Source organism: Mauremys reevesii, linkage group 1, assembly GCF_016161935.1.
Source record: "Mauremys reevesii isolate NIE-2019 linkage group 1, ASM1616193v1, whole genome shotgun sequence".
Lineage (NCBI taxonomy): Eukaryota > Metazoa > Chordata > Testudines > Geoemydidae > Mauremys > Mauremys reevesii.
Window position 1 is genome coordinate 286,209,608 of NC_052623.1, and position 24,714 is coordinate 286,234,321.

Here is a 24,714-nt window from a genome sequence, read left to right on the forward strand (position 1 = left end):
AATAAGGAGATTTTGGGTTGTAAACAGGAGCCTCCCAACCATACTAGATGACTTGTTCAGTATGTCATCAGTTCTCGCCAGTTTCCCCTGTGATTTATCACTCGAGCACTGGAGGAGAGGAGGTCAACATCTGGCACTGTCCTGTCCCTTCCCAGTCCCATGGCTCTCCGTTAGGAGCAACTCCTCTTCTCAACTGAGTAACAGAGATTGTTTCAACAGTAATTCAGGTATTACAGAATGCTTCAGGACAAGCAGTGCCAGAGTGGGGAAATGAGCTATTTTTAGAACTCAGGAGGAAACAAATGAGATCAGAGCCAGACACAGCCACTGCAGGTAGGTGTGAGCTGCATCAGCATCAAGGGATGGGTGAAGACCAGGAGAATTCAGGGGACAGAGGATTGGGGACAGCTTGGAGTTGCACCTAATGGGGAGCCATGGGGCTGGGAAGGGATAGGACAGTGCAAGGGTACTGGTGATGTTGACCCCCTCTCCTCCTATGCTCCAGTGGTAAATCACAGGGGACACTGGCATGACCCGGAGATATACTGACTAGCATGCCAGGGAGACTCCTGTTTACAACGCAGAATCTCCCTATTCCTAATTTAAGAATTCTCACCGGAGGGGAAGCCAGGTCAAACCTGAGTGGAACTGCCAGGTCACAATGCCACTCACACAACTTTGGTTCAGTTGCCCCTCCATCATGTTGGAGGTGATCTGCAGAGCATTCACTACACAGGAGATAAACCAGCATGCTGGGTCCAGAGGAACTGAGAGTTATACACTTCTGCATGTAGAACAGATGAGGGGCAAGCTGCTCAGGAGTGATGTGGCTGCAGATGCCTCCCGTGGTGACTAAAGACTGCCACACTAACACCCGCAGTGACCTTCTTGCCAGCTCAGACATAGTAGCATCCCACTCTCTTCTGCAGGGATCACCAGGGCCCCCTGAAAATATTCATGGAGTACGTAGTCTGTTTCCCTCTGCACTGTCTATGTGTGTGGAGGGGCAGGAGGGATTGGACTATTTGACTGGACCTAACTGTCTCTAAACAACTTTCCCCTGCAGCCTTCTGGGGTTGCCACAGGAATTGCCAATTTATAAATGATCACTCTTCCTACAGGTTTTCCAAAGCTCTCCATGCCAGCCTATCTCCAGTCCTCTCTCTAGGAAGCATCCTTCTTCAGTCCTAGTGATTACACTATCTATGGACTATGGGAGCAAGCATGGGAGATCTCCCAGTACCTGATGCTGTTTCTGGAAAACCACCTCTCATTCCCTGAGAACCAGGCTTTAATTGGGGATCATCAGATCAAACCAGAGAGTGTCTTTGGGAATCAAGTGTTACATGCAAATAGTTACCAGTTCAATTTGAGTAAGGAGATGCTAAAGAAAGCAGAGTGCTACGTTCACTGAACTTCACCAAGATCATTAATAAGATAAGTACATATTTCTATATTCTTATGTAACAAAGTAATATAAGGAAACTTGTATTGTGGATCTGTTCAGATAGGCTTATTAGCAGATTAAGTACCACCACAAAATCTACTTGAGATTAATTTGAAAATGTTGGTCAGTATGCTCAGGGGGAAATCTGCTGTTGCAGGGCCTGGGTCTGGAGCACCCAGGGTACACAGGCTTCTTACAGAGCTCAACAGTTTTACACAGCTGTTGCAGGCTAATTTATAGCTATTACAGAAGCTGGGAGCTTTTCTTGCTGGGGAGGCTGGCAGGTATAGTAACTATCAACCAGCATGGGCTCAGGTTTGGAATTCTGGGGATAACCAGACAGTGCAGTCCTCAAGCAGTGGGTAAGAGTAATTAATATGGAGAGTTGGGTAGGTGACCAAAATACCCCCCACCTCCTGCCAGGGAATGTAAATACATGGGATAGGATCACTGTCCAGGGGATATTGAGGGAGCCTCAAATCATCGTGGGTTCCATGGCAGTAAGTTAGGAGTATGGGTATGTGTGAGTGTCAGCTCCCATGGGAGTTCATTTTCCGTTTACTTCTAAATCTTATATATTCAGCTCTCGATATCTTAACATATTCTCATTGTTGCACAGGAAAGCTCTGGCAGAAAGTAAGCTGGGACAGGACAAGCAAGACAATGAGAAATCCAAATGATTTTGGGAGCTAGAACCTGGGAAATTTGGGAAGTTACTTTTTTATTTCAGTAAAACAGTGCCAATGGGATGTGCAATATTATGCCCAGCATGTGAAAAATTCAGCACAGTGCTGCCCTGGGCAGTGGCACGGGACTCTGGTTCACAGTGGGTGGTCCACAACTTGGATGAGCTCTGTGAAAACTATTTAGGAATGTGTAAGGGATTGACTTGATTATCAGGGCTAAGAAGGATTGAGGGCAGATCAAGGATTTGTTCCTGAGGGTGATTATTTGGTCTGAAATGTTGCAGACAAGGGCATGGCACGGCGTCATGAAGTCTCCGCAGATTGATAAGGCCAGGAGGTATGTGAATAGGGAGACTGGTTACATCTGGACATATCATATTGAATTATTCAGGGAGGTCTGGGTGCACCTATCTGACTGGGAAAGGATATATTTTTGTCAAATATTAAGGAAAGAATTGATAAATATCTGGGAACGTAGTGGGGAAGGGGGGTAGGCAGCCAAGCAAATCACTGGCACCTCCTTGTGGCAGGTGTCCAGTGCAAGTACTCAGTATAGAAGAGATCCAATTTTCAGATAAAATTGATTGGAAGGGAACTTAGAGGAAAACATCCCTTAAGGAAGCTGGAGAAGTTGGGTTCAGGACTCCTAACATCTGGTAAAGAAGGGAGCCAACCCCAGTTCCTTTTCAGACCCCTTCACCCCTATATGAGGGGAGAGTAGTGGGGGGCCAGCAATGGAATGACTGGGGTCAGTCAGAAAAATCGAGGGCTGACAGCAGCCCCCCAAATAGTTAGAAATAATGAGGACCCGCAGTTTATAATTTATTGTCAGGTATTCCCAGATATTTTAAGGTATGTAGAATCGCAGGCTAATTAAACTACATCCATTGCCTCCTGTCATTCTTCTGGCATAGCTGGGCAATGGCTGCTCTGGAGCGCTCTTCATTCACAGATTTGGTACAGCATGAGCAACTGGTCTAAGCATCCCTGCACTGCCCCAGCAATGCACCTCAGCACTGCATTGAACAGTCGGTCACCTGCACAGAGAGGGTCCCCCTGGCTATTCATTCTGTGACCCCTCTGGTAGTATCAGTAAGGGTGGGAGATTAGTGTCAGCTGAGATGGGCTATGTGATGTGAACCTTGTCCATTAGAAATAGGGCTGAGCTTCCCCACACAACTGAAAGTTATTTACTTTTAATCACTTTCAACAGGGGCAATATTCAAAGCAATGACCTAGAGGGAAAGGCTGTTCATATCTGGTCCCCATTCTGACAACTATATTTCCAAACCTGTGAAGAAATATCTCATTGTGTTAAGTGCACTAGCTGCCAATTACAAATAATGAAGCTCATTCACTGACTTTCTGAAAGAAGAAAGAACATAAAGAAAATAACGGCATGTGAGGGGCACAAGAAATCCCCCACCACACCATACTAATCCCCTGACTCTCTCCCAGGGGAGGTGTATAATCACCCTTTATAGGATGATGATCAGGACTTTTATGCAACAAAGTCAAAAAATGAACTGCCTCGAAGAAACAAGTGGTTATTTAATCTGAATCCTTTCCACACTGACATTGCTTCAGGCATGAAAATGACTCTGCAGTCCCTCTCTATCCTGGGCTGCTCTTTGCATGGCCTCTATGTTGTTCAGTCCCATAAATTTTCCCCCTCTGACTAGTGTACAAGATGAAGAGATTCTTGCAGTTGGTTCATTTTGCATGTTCGTCTAGTTGTCCAATGGCAATGCCTTCATGGCAGACACCACAGCAAACACTGTGGCTTCATTCTTCGCACTTGTCCCAGATATTTCCATCTTTTCTAGATAACTTGGAAGATAAAGGATTGCTGAACCCTGGCAAATCTCAGCATTTGTTATAAATTCATTTTGTTTTGGAATTTGTTTGGAACTTTTGGAATTTGTTTAATACCTAATATTTTTCTAAGGGATTTAATGCATGTAGAAAATCCCATAGTACATGTTTATTCTACTCCCTAGTGAAAATCAAAGATTTTTAGTATGAAAAACTATTTTCCTTGGCTGTAAACCGCTGTCTCTAACCTGGACACCGGGACAACAATCTTTCTGAGATCCCTTGTAGACAGATTTCATTTTACATTTAATTTTCTCTCTCTTTCCTGTATGCAGTATATTTTCCCTGTGCGCGGTGCGCACATTTCTTCTTGCTTTATATCTATTACTTAGGGACGCAATGGCAGCCTTGTTGTTTTGAGCTTACATTTTTGTGGGATTACACTCAGTGAAATAAAACAGATCCAAACTAAGTGGAAATATAGGACTGTGTGCAAACAGATCCTTGAGATATTATATCAACAATCCAGAAAGCAGAGCATCCTTCTAAAGATCTATTACTGTAGTTTGGGGCTCACATTGTGGGAATGACTGAATGCTCTAAAAGCATTTAGTCTAGTTCAGATGTTTATTTTAAAATGTAAAATGTTCTGAAAGAGTTTATTTTTTCAAATCAAATGTTTAATTTAAGTAAGCATAGGCAAGTATTATAATAGTAACTTCAAGGAAAGTCAAATCACTGAACTTTAGTTTCAAGTGAAATAGAGGTCAATAGAGTATATCTGGTAACACTTTAAGTTCCCTTAATACAGTAACAACATTATTACACATGGAAATAATCAGGGACGATGATTTACAGTGAATGAAAAGGGTCAAAATCTATTTTCAGGTTTTGAAATTTTGTGATTGAACTTCTACCTGGTAGAGTTAGCCTATTTTCTGAGTGTTTTCTATTTGCTTATTATTACATATCCCTGTTTACTAAGAGGAAGACGGACACAGAGTGGGAGCTGTTTATGTCTTCAAAAATACCTACCTGGATATAGAAGATGTATTCAGATTGTTAAAAATACCAGTCCCTCTCCCCCTTTTCCTGGCCCCTTCTTGCTGTGGCATATGGAAACCATAAGATTATTACCACGTTTGCAGTTCTAACATAATGTCTGCAGCATTGAGGACATATGGACACGTTGTTCTCTGTCCTACCATTGCACTGTACCGAGTCTATCCTATGCCATATGCAATCAGTTGGTGACAGGAAAGTAAACTTGTGTGGCAGAGACTACACAATAGTGCCACCACTGGACTGGAGGACTCATGCCATAAATGGCAGCACAGCAAGAACCAAAAAAACCAAAAAATAAAACATTTGTTATTGAAATTATCATTCCTGATAGCTCAGGTACCTCATGACAAACCAGTTGAAACCAAATTATCAAAGTGCAAAAAAGAAGTGTAATCAGTCAACAAACCACATTGCCTGGATTGTCTATTGGAAATATAAATCCCATTATCTGTCTGCAGCAAGTGAATACAAGCCCTACACTGTCCCTGTGCTTGGGAAATTTCCCTTTGGGCTGCTCCTCCACTTCTACGGTCCAGAATCCAGGGCTAGGAGTGTGGGAGAGTGCAGAATCAAATATGGGTGGGAGACAGTGGGTCATTTTGGGAAGAGTGAGAGCTTTTGTGCCACCTCATTAGTGAGGATTATTGTAGTCAGTATAAAAAGATATATGTACATGAAAATGCATCTTTCCTAATGCTACTGTTGTGAAACCTGTCGTAGACACACATACTGTCCTTTTTGTATTAGCTTTGGCAACACCCTTATGTCTTGTCATGCCAACTCAATAAATATTCAAATTGAAAGTGAATTGGCTAGGCCATATATACCCCCTATCCCCTTCTTTCCAGATCTTTCTATAGAAAAGACAGTCCATTATTCTCCAAGGCAGGTAACAGTGTCATCTTGCTGTACGATAACTCCTGTCCCACTGGGAATAAAAAGGAGGTCCCAATTTCCAGGAGAAGATGAGAGGACAGGCTATAAGCCGAACTTGGTACGTGGAACCTCCCACCCGCACCCCCCAATTTGGGCTAGCATGAAGACAGAAGAACAGATTCTGATCTCAGATACAGTGTTGCACATCCATGATAGAACCACTGAAGTCAGTGGAGTCACTTGAGATTGAAACATTTTAACTGAGATCAGAATATTTCTGGCAGTCCATGGTTGTGCAAAATGCAGGTAATAGCCCAGGAGAATAAGTGTGAATCCTCCAACAGCCATGTCTGAATTTGTGTGTGGTGCTCTGGTCTGGCTTTCTATAGCAAGTGAAAGAAAAGAATTAATGCATGATAGCAACTGTTTTTCAGGGTAACTTCCATATCCTTTATAGTGTGTTTGAAGGAACATTACAGCACAACAATATAGATGAGGATCAACAATTGGCATGTGTCACATTTAAAAATTTCTGAAAAAGCTGCACTTCAAGAATAAGTACTTTTCAATCTACATAGGAAAAGGTGAAATAGTTTTGTGAAATGTAAGCTTGTTGGAGCTGTCATAACTGTATGTCTCCTTTGATACATGTTAACTGGAACTCAATTTGTTTCCATCTTTCCACATGCACAGAATAATCCTATATTATTTTACTTATGTGTTTCATCATTCTTCATTCATTAGATCAAGGTGTTTCATAATCTTGATAAAACATGTTGGTAAATATCCTAATTAATAGTGACTAAACATTAAATGCAACTGGGGAACAGTAATTCCATTTCACAGTAACTTTTGGAATTTGTTTTCATTCTGCATTAGAATGAAACCAAAATCTTTCATGTGGTTTTGTGAAAATGGAACTCTGTGTGTGTGCACACATCACACACTATAGGTTGTTGGGGCATTGGCAGTGCAGGGTCAAGTCACTCCTCTACCTAATTCAGAGCAGACTTTTTCATACCACATCACTCCAAATCAGGAAGAGCACGGAGTTCAAATTGGGTTGCCCACAGTCCACCCAGTATCCTAACCACCAAGCTATAGAGTCTATTTTACCTTTTACATTCCTCTCAAAATCTCCCCCACCCCACAAAAAGACTTATTTGATGAAGTCTGCACCAAAATATTTTGGCATTGACAGCACAGCATAGTTTGCTGAAATTTCAGATGTTCCAACCACCTATATATGCAACTTTATTTTGCAGCTACTCAATAGGTAAGATACAGTTATTTTTAAAATTAATTTCAAAACCCCAAAACAACGTAGGTCTTGTCTGAACTTCAGTTACAACCCTTTTAAGTAATCTAGTTACAACATAGTTGTGTCCTAATCATGCTTTATCACAGTTTGGTTTTGCCTTTGTACATAAGGCCAAATGGTTTTAATATGATTGTTATGAGTACTAACTATTCAGGTAGAGTGCCTTAACATAGTTATAACACTATTGCATTGTAGCTGAATCCCCTAATGCATATGGTTGCAACTGCAGTGTAGACAAGACCTCATTGTGGAAAAACATAAAGGTTAAGGTTTTCATAAATAAATAGGAAAATAAATCCACATAGCGTTTCCAGGTTAATGTTCTGACAATAACTTGCCATCACTGCATTATGACAAAAGGAGCTAAGATTCAGTTGCATTGTTCACCCCTTAATAACCATTTCACTGACCTGGTGTAGTTGCACTAAAGCTGAACCAGTCTCTGGTTCACATCCCAGGCAGGTTAATAGGTCTTCAGACATTATTTAGCACTAAGTTTTTGGACTATCATAAATTAAAAAAAAATAGCTCTCTGCTGACAGGTTAATGGTCAGATAAGCAAGGAGTTAACTCACTTTTAACATCTAAACCTTTTGACCTTTATTTGAGGGCAATAACAATGAAATTTCACCACAAATTTGTTTGATGTGTCTTTTGAATTTATACATGTGGCAATGTCTAAAACAGCTGTGCATATTTACATTAGAGATTTTTCAAAATATTTTCCTTATCTCTATCTTTTAAATGGCTCTTAGGAGAGTGGTAAGGTGAGCAAAGAAATTCTACCTCTTCTGTTTTTCTGTAAGTCAGACTTCAAATTCACTTTATACATCATCTGAAGGGAGGGGAACTCCAGAAAGTTAAGGCTTTAGCTTTGCCTTTGGCTGTTGTCAGGAGGTTGCTGTTGTTGTTGTTATTATTATTTTATTTTAAATGTGTGTCAGATTTAAAAGCTATTCATCAGATACCAGCAGCAGAGTCAAAGAATTAAATCATTCCATTCATGAGACAGAAATGTCAGCCTCCGATCATATGGATACTATTCCCTTAGCCTTGTAAACATTTTAATCGGCTCTTTTCCAATAAAAATGCATTACCCTCTTGCCTTTGTTGTACCATATGAAGGTCAAGGAGAAAACTGCAATGTCAATATAACACTGTCAATATCAACGGGGAATAAATCAGCTTTTCCATTATAAGTGAAGGCTCTATTTTCATTTATGCTTTCTCTTTGCTTCTTTATCCTATAATATTTTGCTTAACAAATCTTCCTGCATTATTTGTAGTGGTTCCCCAAAACATTTGCTGACTTACTTTCATGTCATAGTGTAAGTTGCAGAAAGGTGAAAATTTTGAGTAATACTTATATGATCTCAGAGCTTTAGTGGAAAAAATATTTTGGCCACTAAAAGAAATGAAAATCTACAGGAAACACTGCAGAAATATGTGACCTGATTCTTCATTTTGTTACTCCAATTAAAATCAATGGAATTATCCAGTGTAAAGCTGCAGTAGTGGTGAAGCAGGTCTAAAATGTTCAACATATGATAATCTATCAGTATTTTTTAGTAAATGGAAACTCACTCTTCCCCTCTATTCCTAAAATATGCTTAAATGGTGATACTAAAATGAAAATATATCAAACCTAAAAACCCTTCCAGAAACATGCAGAATTATTCAGCTGTCTATTCTTCTCCCACCTATTTTGCAATAGAAGATATTATTGTAACAGGGGTGGGCAAACCAAACAAGAACCAACCTAAAAGTTCGTGGCAAACTCTAACAGGATCCAAACTGAAGTTCTGGTGAAATTTTTAGAAAGTTTTTATGATTTATAAAGAATATTTTTCAGTGGTTTGTGCATCTGTTCTGTGTACTTTAGTACAGGGGTTCTCAGACGTCATTGCACCGCGACCCCCTTCTGACAACAAAACTTACTACATGACCCCAGGAGAAGGGACTGAAGCCTGAGCCTGCCCGAGCACCACTGCCCCTGGTGGTGGTGAGGGGGGAACCAAAGACCGAGCCCCACTGACCAGGGCGGGGAAGCTTGAGCCCCAGGCAGGGGGCCTGTAACAGGCTTCGACTTTGGCCCCAGGTGGTGGGGCTCAAGCTTTGGCTTCAGTCCCGAGCAGTGGGGCTCAAACTTTGGCCCCAGGCAGTGGCGCTTGGGCTTCGGCTCTGGCCTGGGCCCCAGCAAGTCTAAGCCAGCCATGGTGACCCACTTTAAGGTCTCGACTCCCCGTTTGAGAACTGCTGCTTTAGTATATTGCTTTGTCAGAGTTGGAAGTATTTGTACCTCTGTCAGAAGCAAGAAATACTGGAAATCTCACGAGAGTCTTATTTTGTGAGCTTTCCATTCCAATTCTGCAGACTCAGAGTAAAGACTCAGATAAGTATCCAAAAGGTTGTATGCTTTAATCATACTGCAGTTAGGGCCAAATATCATATTCTCAGTAGAAATAGTGCCTGGAAAGAGACTGGGGTCCTTGAGGAGAAGCTTGCAGGTACTCAGATTATGAAAAAAAGGCCTGCAAATCCTCACAGGGGGTTACAGAACACTTAGGCACAGAACACTCCTCCCTAAGCCTCTCTGTTTTTGATTTATAGCAGACAGCATCCAACTAAGGATGACCTTATCTGAAAATACACATCAGATGCCACATCATTACTGACAAGATAGTGAAATAAGAAAAATCTCACAGGAGCCAGGTTAGCAAAATCACACAAATCGTGGGCCCTCCATATGTGTCTGTGGACTGACCCTCTCCTATGACACCATGTTCCCCTGGATGCCTCCACTATGCTTGGACTGTCACTGTCTTCCACAGAGAAAGGACAGATCAGAAGTTCATATTGCTCCTGTCAGCATTAACATCTGCCTGGGGTGAGAAGAAAAAAACAAAACAAACCATCATTCCCACACAGAGGAAATTCCAGCACAGAGTGACTGGAGACCATTCCATATGTACAGCCATGAATAGTCCCATTGAAATCAATGAGATGACTGGTGGTTTAAAGTACTACTCAGTAAGCATAAGGGAACCAGAACCTGGCCCTATGTTGTTATTTGCTCTCTATCATGCCTCAGAGTTCAGTAGCTAAGACCCAGCTATTTCAAAGTTTCCTATGCCCACCATTTACTTCTAGAGCTTTTAAATAATGAATAATAATATTTCTGAGCACATAATCTTTTTAGAATTCATTTCTATTTGTCTCTAATACTTATGCACATCCTCCATTCTAATAGCATTCTCAGCGATTTTTCCATCACATATCTCACAACGCTTATAACTCTTACTATTTAGCACATATAATAAAACTACGAGGAGTCCTTGTGACACCATAGAGACTAGCAAATTTATTTGGACATAAGCTTTTGTAGGCTAGAACCCACAAAACTAGCTTGTCATCTTACATTTGGCCTGAGTATGTCAACTGATATGGTGGGGACTAGGATTGACATTGCAATCACCTCGCTAATTTAAAATATACTAATTAGATATTTAAAATAAAAGAGTTGAAAGACAAATTAAACTCAAACTCTCCCGAAGGAAGCACTGCTCCTGTCACTGCCTGGTGGTTGTTTTTTGTTTGTTTGTTTTGTTTTCATCTTCTTCTCACACCCCAATATTCACCTTCTCTTGTTGGGTAAAATTTTTCACTCCAAGGGGGCTGCAGGGAGACAGCTCACTCAGGGCTGCTCAGCCCTGGCACAAGTTAGAGTTGCACAGCAACAGCCCAAACTTGTACCAGTGGAGGTTCAGGCATAGCAGAGCTTTGTTGTGCCACACCCCCTTCCCTTCTACTCCCTGGAACGCCCAAGACAAGCCCTCTCCTTCCTCTTATGCTGAGGATTGGAAGGGCAGCTGGCACAGGAAAGTGAGAGACACTTCTATCAGCTTTATACTAGAAGAGAGTTCCCTGCAAAGGGGGATTAGCCAGAGCTGTCAGTCCACTTTGCACCACTTACAGCCTATCTTTGTCTTTATTTTATTTTCAGCTACTCACTGATCCTGCAAACAGAAATACATACATGGACTGTTATTCCCATGTTCCAATAGGTGATAAAACTGTCTGCTAATATGAGTGCCAAGTCATTTCCTAGAGTATTCGCCTTAACAACGTTGTTGTAGGCTGGTTACCAGAAAATTATAAACACCTGGAAGGTCAGCACAACAGACTGACTTATGAAGATTGAATTATTACTAGCCACCTGGCCAGGATGAATAATGTACCCTTCCTGTATTCTTAGCTGCAGTTTTAAAGGTGACTATTCAGCAAGTACCAAGTCTCACACAATTTTAGCAGTTATTGAATAGTTATTGTAGGAAATGACTTTTTTTCTTCTACCAAAATAAAAAGAAAATCCATGTGAAAATAAGCCGTTTTTATTTCTTAGTAGTATCTCGTTGCTCAATACCCCAAAACCACACATGCAATCATCATACAACAAAATAACCACAGGTGAGCGATCTCATTCAGTTCAACAAATGGTAAGGCATCCTGGAAAAGATAGGATGGGGCCTCACTTCAGTCAGAATTACCAGGAGGAATTTTGGCTAACTCAGCCATTACTCCTGCCAGGCAGTATACACTGATACAGCAGCTACACAGCCCCGCAAGGGGAGGAACTGGATGACAGAAGCCATTGCCTATGATCTGTGGCACCAGCACCATTTGAACGTTATGCATGGTACGTACTATTGGCAAGAGCAGAGCTGGCCCCACAGCAGCAGCAAAGAGGATCAGTGCTGTCTGCCCCACTGGGCACTCAGGTATGGCCTTTGGCCCTCTGTCATGAGGAGGAGGAAGCAGGTCTAAAATTGAGTGAGTGGTGTTGCAACCTGGTGCAAGGGGGCCTCAGTGCTGTTCACTCAAGTTTGGCTTCACCCCTTCATCCCCTGCCATGATGGAGGGGCTGCAGTACAAAGACTGAGTGGGCAGTGGGACACCCAGCATTGTTCTCCTTGCCATTGCCCAGGGACTGGCTTCTGCACCAAGGATCCCCCCTGGGGGCCTGCCAGGCCTCACCCCACTTCCAACAGCCCATGTACAATGCTCTGCCCTCAGGATTGGGTCAGCAATAGCCTCAAGACCTGATACAAGGAAGGGGAGCTGCAGTGAATGCCCAGACAGAGAAGCCAGCTGGGAGCCCTAGATGGAGGCAGTTACAAGGGGGTTTTGTCTTAGACCAAGTGATGGTTCTTGGTGGCTGGCTCTATTTTGCTGTCTTGCTCATAGCCAGGAATTTTTCACACAGCACACACAATGCACAGTGTCTCCAGGCATTCTGACACAGAATTTCTTCTCCATTTTGTTGGAGAAGAAACTCTGGTCCAGAATCTCTGGAGGTGCCATGCATTGTGCATGCCATGTGAAAAAATTCTGGGGGCTCCCCTGCTTATGAGGGCCTAATCCAAAACCCATCAAAATCAATGGTACTTTTTCCATTGACTTCTGGGGACTTTGGATCAGGCTTTTCCCCATCTGTGAAATAAGGAAAATTCAATAATACTTATCTAACTCTCTAGTGAAATGAGAGGATTATTGAATATTTGGAAAGTGTTTTGAGATCTCTGGCTGTCAGGTTTTACAGAACTGCAAAATATTATTGTTTCTGCAAGTTACCTTCCTCTTTGGGTCCCTTTGATTTCAAAGGGAATACTTGTCTGCTTAAAATTAGAGACATGTTAACTACTCTTGTTAATGGAGGCCCGTTCTCTGCTCTTTTTTCCTACTTTCTCCTCATATCCACCTTTATTACTAAACTGGAGCCCATAAATGCACATTTTTGGCAGTACAATACTGATGTTGCATAGATTAAATGAGTTGTGTAATGCGTCTCTTTCAATTAAATTACAAGGAAACCTCAGAGCCTGAGGGTTAGCACATTTTTGCTTTCGAACAAGAGTCATTTCATGTTCAACAGTTTCTGAAGGTGAAGTGGGTTTCAAAACAATGACCTTTACCATGATGTTTGTCTTTTACTGAATCCCATGTAAACCTGTTGCTAAGACATACTTGTTGAAGGATAATGATGGATGTCACTGGAATACCAAATACATCAAGTAAAAATGTCAAATAGGTATCGGAAATGCTTTTCTGTATTCTGGCCAATGGACTGGCTGTCAGCATATTTAAGAAATGGGCAACATATTGGTGAATCAAGGCTTGTTATTAATGATGGAGCAAAGAGGAAAAAGAGAGATTTGCAAGAAGACAATGACTGAAATGCAAAGTAACAACTCTGTATGCCCGTTCTGTCTTTTTGCTTTTTATATAAAGATCATTTTAAGTAAATATAGCTACACACTAGGCATTGCAGAAACAGTAACAGTGCAAGGGTGCCTGCAATGTCCTATCAAAGTATTTCAGTCAGGATTCCTCGTATCAGAATCTCCTTTCCCTTCAAACATTCAGCAAGCTGTTTCCCATTTTCAGAAGGAAAAACACTGAGGATTGCTCTACCAGTCTAATCCTCACATCATCTCCATCAGTTGTTTCCCTGATTACCTTGGCTAATAGCTCGATGGACCTATCCTCCATGAACATGACTAATTCTTTTTCGAACCCAGTTATACTTTTGGCCTTGACAACATCTCCTGACAAAAAGTTCCACGGGTTGACTATGCATTGTGTGAAATACTTCTTTTTGTTTGTTTTAAACCTGCTGCCTATTAATTTAATTGGCTCCTGTGTTATGTGAAGAGGTAAACAACGCTTTTTCACTTTCTCCACACCATTCATGATTTGGTAGATCTCTGTCATATCTCCCCTTAGATGTCTCTTTTCTAAGATGAACAGGCCCAGTCTTTTTAATCTCTCCTCATATAGAAGTTTTTAATCAGTTTTGTTGCCCTTCTCTGTACTTTTCTGAATTCTAATTTATCTTTTTTGAGATGAGGCAACCAGAACTGCCTGCAGTATTCAAGGTGGGGGCATACCATGGATTTACATAGTAGCATTATTATGTTTTCTGTTTTATTATGTATCCTTTTCTCAATGGTTCCTAACATTTTGTTTCCTTTTTTGACTGCCCCTGCACATTGAGTAGATGTTTTCAGAAAACTATCCATGATGATTCCAAGATCTCTTTCTTGAGTGGTAGCAGGTAATTTAGACCTCATTATTGTAATGTATAGTTGGGATTATGTTTCAGAATGTGCATTACTTTGCATTTATCGGTATTGAATTTCATCTGTCATTTAGTTGTACAGTCACCCAGTTTTGTGAGAACCCTTTTTAACTCTTTGCAATCAACTTTGGACTTAACTATCTTGAGTAATTTTGCATTACTGTAAACTTTGCCGCCTCACTGTAACCCCTTTTTTCAAGATAATTTGGGAATATGTTGAACAGCACTGGTCCTAGTAGAGATCCTTGGAGGACCTCACTATTTACCCATCTCAATTGTGAAAACTGACCATTTATTTCTATCCTTTGTTTCCTATCTTTTAACCAGTTACTCATCCATGGGAGGACGTTCCCTCTTATCCCATGATTCCCTTATTGTTTAGGAGCCTTTTGTGAGGGACCCTGTCAAAGACGTTCTGAAAGTCCAAGTACGCTATATCAACTGGAACACCCTCAAAGAATTCTAATAGATTGGTGAAGCACAATTTTCCTTTACAAAAGTTGTGTTGTTTCTTCCCCAATATATTGTGTTCATCTATGTGTCTGACAATTGTGTTCTTTACCATAGTTTCCAACCAATATGCCTGTCACTGCAGTTAGGCTTAATTAGTGTGTAATTGCCAGGTTTGCCTCTGGAGCCTTTTATAAATATCAGCATTATATTAGCTACCCTCCATTCATCTGGTACATCAGATGATTTATACAATAGATTACATACCACAGTTAGTTGCTCGATCATTTCATATTGGAGTTCCTTCAGCACTCTTGGGTGAATACCATCTAGTCCTGGTGACTCAATACTGTATAATTTATCAATTTGTTCCAAAAGCTCTTCTATTGACACCTCAATCTGGGACAGTTCCTCAGATTTGTCACACAGAAACAATGGGTCAGTTGTGAGAATCTTTTTCTCATCATCTGCAGTGAAGACCCATGCAAAGAATTAATGTATTGCAGTTTTTTATAATAGACATAAACCAGCATGACCAAAGTAGAAACAAATGGATTCTTCTCAGTCTTCATCCGATACCCTGTCCCCAATTTCTTATACACACCTCTCCATTGTCTTCTCCTCACACAAACACACTCTTCCTCCAGACCAACCTGCAACATAATCAGCTTATTTTTTTCCTAATTGAAAGAGGAGGAAATAAATTTGGCTTTAGCCACAATGCAAGTGCAGCCACTTTACAAAGAAAGACTCTTAGAGTTATGTATGCCATCTATGTAAATGCCAAAAATAAGTTCAACATGATGAATATTTGCCCAGTGACTATAAAAGGAATTAATAATGATTTACACTTATAAAAAGAAAAAAATATTGCCAGTAGACAGCAAATGAACACTAATTATTAATTCCCTTGGCATTTGGTGTAATTACATTAATCATGGCAAGTTCATTTGGTTTTAGTCCGAATGTAATATAGCATGTAATTCAATAAACACTCCCACCTAATTAGTATTAATGAATGTCCAAAGTATTGTCCATAGGCTGCACAATAACTATTAGGGGTGGGAGACTTTGCTTACAAAAGAGCTCTTCCAAGGCGGTGCCTTGTATACATGAGTCAGTAAAGTAATGTTAAAGATAGTGGGAATTCATACAGAGCTGTTGGGGTTTTAAATGGAATTTATACCCATCTTTGGGCAGGCAATATGATGGATGGAGTGATAATTTGTTTAGTAATGTCCAGTGTATGACATTATCACTCTGCACATAAAGAAGACAGAAGAAATATGTGAATCTCTAATAAGAATGATGGAGTGGGGAAGAAAATGTTTTGAAACAGGGAGAAAAAAGAACCTGGATACACTCAGACTACAGAAGGGGATAAAGAAGAAATATTATTTTTAAAAGGGTAAGTAAGAGGATATATATATAAAACTGAAACCAGATTCTTAGGAAAATAAAACATCAGTTTACTACAGGAAACTCACAAGGGACATCAGATGCAGCAATGCCTACAGCAACTCCTTCAAAAACAAATACTCCTGGAGACAGAGGAGTATAAAGACAAGATGTACCATCTCCCTGTATTAGAAAATATGTATTCGCTACAGAAAAGTCATTTCATTTTCTTTTGTTATGCCACTTCACAGATAGCAAAGCAATCATGTTTTGAGGCCCAGCTAAAATCATCTCTTTCTTTTCTACCCTCTTGCTTGGAAGCTACATTTCTCTATGTTTCCAGTGCACTTGTTTCTTCTTCACACGGTGCTGTATTAGCATGGCTATCCATGTTAGAAAATGAGATGCTTTGCGGACATATTGTTAACATTATATATACATCTAATCAATGGGAACCAGGGACAAAAGGAGTGAGCAAGATGGAGACCCTCCTTACAGACTTCTAGTGTGTCATTTGTGTTAGGCAATGCAGATTAATGGTAACAAAACCCAAAAGGTTCTGATTTTCCTCTCGATGTTCCAGATTCAATCCCTATAATTGAATTAACTAAAACAGTGGCTTGGTGGACCTTTAGAATAACTGCATGCCCTTGAAATGATAATGGGTGGCTCCTAGATGTCATCTTTCTTTGTTTTGTCCTCACCAGTCATTGTGCCGTTCAGATGTTCTGAAGCAGATGCAGTGGAGAAAAGATACCTAGAGTGCCAGTGGCAAGAACTCTCAGGTTGAAATGGACTGAATAGAGGAGAGGTGTCCAACCTTATTACACAGAAGGGCCACATAAACCTAAGCACAACCTTTTGTGGGTCAAACAGATGTTCCATATTTAATAAGATTTAAAGTCACCTGTACTGATTATATTTTAAGTTCAGCTTGTTTCATATGTATTTAGATAGCTTGTTTCTAAGTACAGTTTTGTCTATTTAAACACTTGTGTAAATGAAAATGATGTAAACATGATGACAAAATGCTAATGAATCAACTGTTAGTATATTGTGTTGAAGCAGGCTGCAGGTCTTATGACATGCTCTGGTGGCCTATGTATGGCCCAGAGGCCATAGATTGGGCACAACTGAAATATAGTACAGAGACTTTTGGAGATCTTATGCCTTGGATTTACAGGAGGCAAGGAAAAGTTTCTTTATCCCTACAAGAAGCCCTGATCAATGGAATTTCTCCAGAGAGATTGGTGATCCAATGACAGAGCGAAGTGTTTCTTGGCATGAGCTGTTCTCAAGTTACTTTGTAAGTAATGTTAATCATATCTGGAATGAGTTTTCTGCTTCTATGGTGATGGAATCTGTTCTTGGGCTGAAAGTATCCCCAGTAGGCATATGATCCCTTTGGACCACAGCCACTAGGGCATTCAAGCTTATTCCAGTACTAGTACTGGGACAGAAAGCCAGGGAACTGGCTCCTCTCACTCTGTTGCACCTTGGGCACAGCAGAGAACATGGTCCTTAAATTTATAGTTATGAATAGCTAAAAAAAGTATGAGTTTGATTCTTTTTTTACATAAATAATTGTGAATGAGGAGTAACTCAATGGAGTTACAATACTGATGTATCCAAGAAGAGAATCTGATCTCACATGTCGCTTAACAGAGTCCATATCACCAAACAATGAGATCTTAATTAATCCTTTGTTATTATAGGAAACAAGGAATTAATTCTGATTTCAAAGTGGTTAGCTCTACCACTCATTTAAGTATCATAATGTACAGATTATAACCCAATTATAATGCTTTCTCCACTACAAGCAACTCCTAACATTAATTTTAATGCATGTCCATCCCTTTAAAGTTTTTGGCTCAAGAACAGTGTCTCAATGGGGGCAGAATCTTATGATGCTTAGCCTCTACAGTTTATCATTATAGAAAGCATTAGACTTTTTATTTAATGTTTGTAGGAAGAAAATTAAGTTGCATACATCGTTGGCTGTGTAGTTATTATCGTGTGATCTGTCATCAGCCTATACCATTTTCAGTTGAAATTTATTTTAGGCAGCCTATCAGACTTAATTGTCATAGTCTGTACAATAGGATTTGATAAATAAATATCTATAAATTGTAATGCAATAGGAAGTTTCTCAGAATATTAAACCCGCCAACCATGTAAAAACAGCGTACCTTAAACCCTATTCCCGTAATTGACATGATCTTGAACTGTAATACGAAGAAAATAAATAAGACAAAGCCATGTGTTTTTCATGCTCCATGTGTAAAGAGGCTTGGGAGAACATGGTAAGATAGTAAGACAAAATAGGACATGACCAGGATGAAACAATATTTTAAGCGTATAAAAAACAAGGGAGGGTAAAAAGACAAATTATATTCAAAGCAATGGTTAAGTTTAAAACACAACGTTTTCTCAGGGATAGATTGTGTGGTTATGCATAGCCTCCATTGGGAACAGTGTCAAGCAGTCTGTGTACCAGGTTGTGGGTAGGCTGCAGCCTAGATAGATTCCTAGTGAACCAAGCTGCTTGTGGATGGACTGTGCCACCCTGACTTCCCCTGATATGAAATGACCGTGCAGCATCTCCATTATAGATCATTGACTTGAAGGAACCTTCTGGCATGTGATGTGTCACAGACTATACAACTACACAAGGTATAAGAACTATCCTTGCACACTTACTGCCCAAACTTTGGGTCCAAGTTTGTGGGAGTAAGTAGGACTACTTACACAGCTACTCTTAAGAGCAGATGGGCATAGAATGAGTGAAGGAGTTTTCGCTCAACCTCACATTTGCTGAACCATGATTGGGGATGATAAGTAACTGCTGGTATAGGCAAGCAGTGAACTGTTGTCTGCTTGGAGCAAATGGGGTGAGGATGGCGGATGAACTGTGACTCAGAGGAGCATTTCAGTCTTTATGCCTCCCAATCCTACTTCTGGATTAGTACAGTTAGTTTATGCTCCAACCCTTGCTCAGGGCTCAACCTAAAATACCAATCTAACCCTCATATTTCATCTTTACCAAGCTCCATTTTCATACTTGCATTCATAAGATGAACATACTTTTAATATGAATCATCTGAAACTAAGACACTTATTTCAGCTTTGCTTATAATGAAGCATAATTTACTTTATCAATACTGTTCACAGTCATGTTATATCATGTGGACTGGGGTGAGATATTCTTTGTCATCTTATAGAAAAGGTTCCAGATGTACAATGATCCACTATTTTTCCCTCCCCTTTTCCAAATGACTGTCATGCTCTTGACTGTTGTCCAGAACCCAGTAGTAATGAGCATTATTTTCATGCTTATGCACAAATTTGTAGCGATAGTGCAGAGGAGGTTTCTTGCCTACTATTTACGTCTTGTGTTATTCTGTCAACACCTAATCTTTAAGCCTTTCTTTCACAAGGGCATAACAATCCTCTGAGTACTGTGAAAACATAGCAATTTGATTTCTATTTAGAGTAGCTAGGATATAGGTAGCATTGAAGATTATTTTGGCATAGCATGATAATCATTTTCTAAAGCAATTTCAGATGGTGTCAATGTTTTATTTTGTCAACCACTTTACTTACTGATGTTTAAGAAAACCTGATAAGGTTGAATATGAAAGACCTCTCAAAATGTAAACTTGTTGAATAGGAGAAAACTATGGAAGATCACTGCTACTATCACTGCTTTCTTTCTGATTTTCACTGATATTGACTAAACATAGATCGTTAAGAGTATTTACAACGATGACTTTATGATTCATGAAAGACAGAATGAATCTCAGAAATTCATACGCTTAAGTAGATGATCATTGTATATTCTTAATCAGTTCTGTTCATAGTGGATTCTCTCTGAACACGTTTCACAGGAATGACATTTTTTATTATTTTCCTATTGAGAGCTTAATAATAATTGACAAGAGAAACCCCATATATTGTGATTTGATGTAGATTTTATTTGCAAAAAGGTTATTGCAGGTGAATAATAATTGCTATTAGCGATAAAGAATGCTGAGTCAGTTAGGTTTGCTCAAACCTCAATCCAAATTGAAGAGATGTCAAACCTAATTTTGAGCTACATAACTGGAGAAGATTTGTTGTTGTTGTGTCTTTCACCCACCTTTGTAGTTCCTAGCTTTGCTGAGTAGTTAATTTAGCCTTAGTGCTGCTTTGTAGAGAAGGTAGGAAATTTTGTTTGATTTTTTTTTCTCTCAGACTGCATGTTTTATCCACCCACATTTTGAAGGCAGTTTAAGGTTGCTAATTAATGTCCTCCATAATCTACACAGGTTCCCAGGGGAAACTGTGAAATATGAAGCATACAAGAGAAATTATTCTGTTCCACAATTTCCTTATTCTTTAAATCCTTCCTACTTTGCGTATTAATGTCTCATTAATCACTTTGCCCCTCTGGGTTCAAGAGCTTAAGTGTAATGCAATGAAATAAAGTAGCATGTTCCATTCACTCAATGTACAACCTTTTATATGAGGTTAATAGGCAATTTTAAAAATGTCATTGACTGTGTTGATCTAGCTAGGTTAGCTTTCACTCGCACATTACCTATTTAGGATTCTATCCAGCCCAAATCTACTTCTATGGCTTCTGAATCATGTGCTTCTTGGGCTGTGCAGCAGCACAGACCTATTTGGAGTGGTATTCCCCTCCCCCTCAAAACTAGCTATTCAATTCTGATTGTGATTTATAGCGCCACCTAAGCCAGCTCCCCTCTAGGCATTAAGTTAAAGTCTCTACTCAGTTTAATTGCTATGGCAATTGTGCTTTTGGTAATGACATTAGTTGATGCATCGATCAATTAAAGCAATCTCATCTCCCAAGCCCTCCTCCTTCATTTGTTTGTCCCATTTGCCAGTTCCAGTTACTCTCATAACCTGAATTTGGAGCTCTTTGGAGCACAGTGACTAAGTTTCTACTGGGTTTATGTAATGCGCAGCACAGCAGGGCCCCAATTGGTGACTGATGCACCTGTTATAGTAAGGTAAATAATATAATTATAAAAAAGACAGATGGCCAGCTAGTCAAAAGACTTGACCATTGCCAAATGGCAGTTAGGGAGGAAAGTACCCTCTTCAAATGGAGAAGATACCACATACATCCCTCAGCATTGGGGAATGTGGCCCTTCACCACCAATGCCTCTGGTCTTGTGATCAGGGGCAGGAGTCTAGTCCCAACAATCTTTTTGTACTGATTGATGATGGGAGAGCACCTAATACACTAATCAAAGTTTGTTTTTTGAATTGCTTTTTAAATAAACATGGGTAGATGCCCAGATTTCCCATTCCTCTCTCTGTACTCTGGGTTCCAGTCCTGTGGCAAGAAGATTAGATCTGATTCCAAAACTTCTTGTTGCTTCCCTGTACTACTTCCTCCCTTAGCCTACTTCTAGCTCCCTTTCCCAGTCCCATTCAGGGTTCTACAGAGTTCTTTCTAGCCTCCTGGATTGAAGGACACATCCCAGAACTTCCTTCCTGTGGAACTAAACTAATCAAGCCCCATCCTGATAGTATAAGCATCTTTGGATGCCGCCTCCTATCCCATATGGCCATACTGGGATCCCTGGGTGGCATATCACCAACAATTTTCTAGAACCTCTAGTCTAACTTGTGCTATGATAGAGGTAAATAGTTCCCCCCCACACACACACACACACACTCCCAAAGGCCTGAACCATGAGAGGAGACATTCAAGGCACAGGAAGTAAGAATGGATAACAAAATCACCCCGCTAACTAACATCTCATCTTTATCTCCAGATGAATCAGTCATGCCTTCTCTGCCATCACTAGCAGATTATTTCAAGCAGTTTCAGGACCTCACAAGAAGGATAGCAGGCTCCATTTGAAGAGATTAAGCACTCACAAGGTAAATTGCTAGACATTTTACACACAACATCATCTGCTTGAATTGTGCTACTGATTAATGGGGCTCTTCTGGATCCCACAAGTCATCCATGCAATCCATGTTTTATATCAAACATCAAGGGGGAGTGAAGTTATCTTACTTCTGTGCTGAAGCAGTGAGACTATGGAACTGGTGTATATACAACCACATCCATGTCTGGGCAGTATACCATTTGGGTATTCAAAACGTCACTGCAGATGCCCTCAGCAGATGTTTCTCTAAGGATTATGAATGGGAGATAAACCCCCTTATTCTCCACCCCATATTTCAGACCTCTTCACCACTCCCAAGAACAAGTGCTCCCAGTTCTGTTTGAGAGGGGGACTGGGTCGCCACTCCCTGGGAGATGCCCTTCTCTTTCATTGGCAGTGGGTCTGTTATATGCGTTTCCACCAAAACCTCTAATATCAAAGGTGTTGATCAATATAAGAAAAGCCAAGGCCAGAGATGAACATGATTTACTTATCACACCCAGTTGCCAGCTTGTTGACCAATCACACTCATCTTCTCTGTCAGGATGCCAGCTGAATCCTTCACTCCAACCTCAGAATTCTTCACCTGAAAGCATGGCTTATTGATAGTGCACAGGGTTAGAAACAACCTGTTCCAAGGAAGTGAAAATGGTATTGTTATGCAGTAGGAAGCAGTCTACCCATAATATTTACTTACAAAATGGATGAGATTCAATCACTGTTACTAAAACACCTTTCACCTGCTTCTTCCCAGCTGTCAGATATTTTATATTACATCCTAGAATTGAAGAAAAAAGGTTGTCTTTGAACTCTAGTAGGGTATATTTGGCAACTATTATTATCTTTCAATCCCTGGTGGAGGGTTTTTCAGTTTACACATTCCTGATGATGATGAGATGTCTCAAGGGCTTGGAGAACACTTCCCTTAAGTCAAACATCATACTGTGATTTGAACCTTAACTTATACCTTATGAGATATCCCTTTGATCAATTGGCAACCTGTTCTCTACTGAACTTATTAATGAAAACAACTTCCCTGGTAGCTTTTAAATATGCTTCAAGAGTTGGAGAGACAGGGTTTTGATGGCATACATCCCTTTCATAGTATTTTTCAAGGAAAAGGTTTTGCTATGACTGCACCCCAAATTCTTACCAAAGGTGTCATCCAAGCTCTATGCTATCCAAACCATTCATCTTCCAGTTTTCTTCCCTAAAGCACACTTGATTAAGGAAGATGCAGTATGGCATACACTTGATGTCAAGAGGGCATTAGCCTTTTACTTGGACAGTACTAAACAATTTAGGAAATCTTACACACTGTTTGTGTCTATTGCTGACAGATCTAAGGATCCTCAATTTCCAAGCAAAGACTCTCTATGTAGATATCTGGATGCATCATCTCTTTTTAATCAATCTAATGATATTCACCTTCTAGGGTACAGTACAGTACTTAAGAATGCCCCATTTATGAGATATGTAGAGTTTCAACTTGGACCGCCGTACACACTTTTTCAAAACATTACGCATGGATCCATTCATCAACTTTGGATGCTATGTTTCTCTCTACAATACTATCTTCAGTCTTGTACTTGATTCTGAAGCTCCCCACTCCCCTAGAGGATACTGCTCAGTAGTTACCAAAGTGGATCACCCATAGGGAAACTATTTGAAGAAGAAGAGATTACCCATCCTGTGCTCCACTACCTGCCCTCCTTCCCCCGTGTTTCCACTATGTAGCTTTGAGGTACAGAAAGAACTCAGGGCAGGTCTATATAGCCTCAGTGCGGGGCTTGAGGATGTGTAAGGCACGTGCATGGGCTGAAATCTCTGATCAAAGGTACATAGGCAATATTCATATCTGAAGTGAAAGTGTAGCACCCAGAGAGGGGGATACATCTTGAAGATCTACAATTACAGCAGAGGGTGAATAACTTCTCCTTTTCCTGCTCTTCACTTTTTTTTATAAAACAAAACAAATACGTACACATTATAAATTCAGAAAGATGCCCTGAAAGAGGGTTTTTGTTTAGTTGGTTGCTTTTGTTTTTATTTCTATTTGTTCATTTGTTGGTAAAAGAAAGCAGTAAAATGGTTAGAGATATTTATATTAATGACATCACCAGCAAAACCTAACTGTTTTTATGTATACCTTGGAACATTAGAGTGATCCTAAATTCTGGCCATATGCTAGTTCAGTATAAAAATATATATGAAGGGAAATGTAGATGCTGAATTGAGCACATCAAATACATTCCCTCTCCCACATAAAAGTTCTGCTGAAAACATTGGCATCCTAATGCAGCTCTATCTTTCTTGTCAAAGGAATATGAGCCCTGTGTCACCCAACCAGTCCATTCTTATTGACCCAAATTTCATTACAGAAAATTGACTCCAGCTCTATGATACACCTGAAAGAATAATGTTTAGTGTATTGGCAGAAAATAAATGAAGACTTTTGCAGTTCATATGATAATACTTTCATGATATCACTGAAGTTACCTCATAAACTTTAATGATAAACAGAAGGCTTTACCATTTTTCTACTGGGAATGCTTTACAGAAAAGAAGTATAATTTCCCTTGTGGTTTGCTGCACCATATGTGGTGTA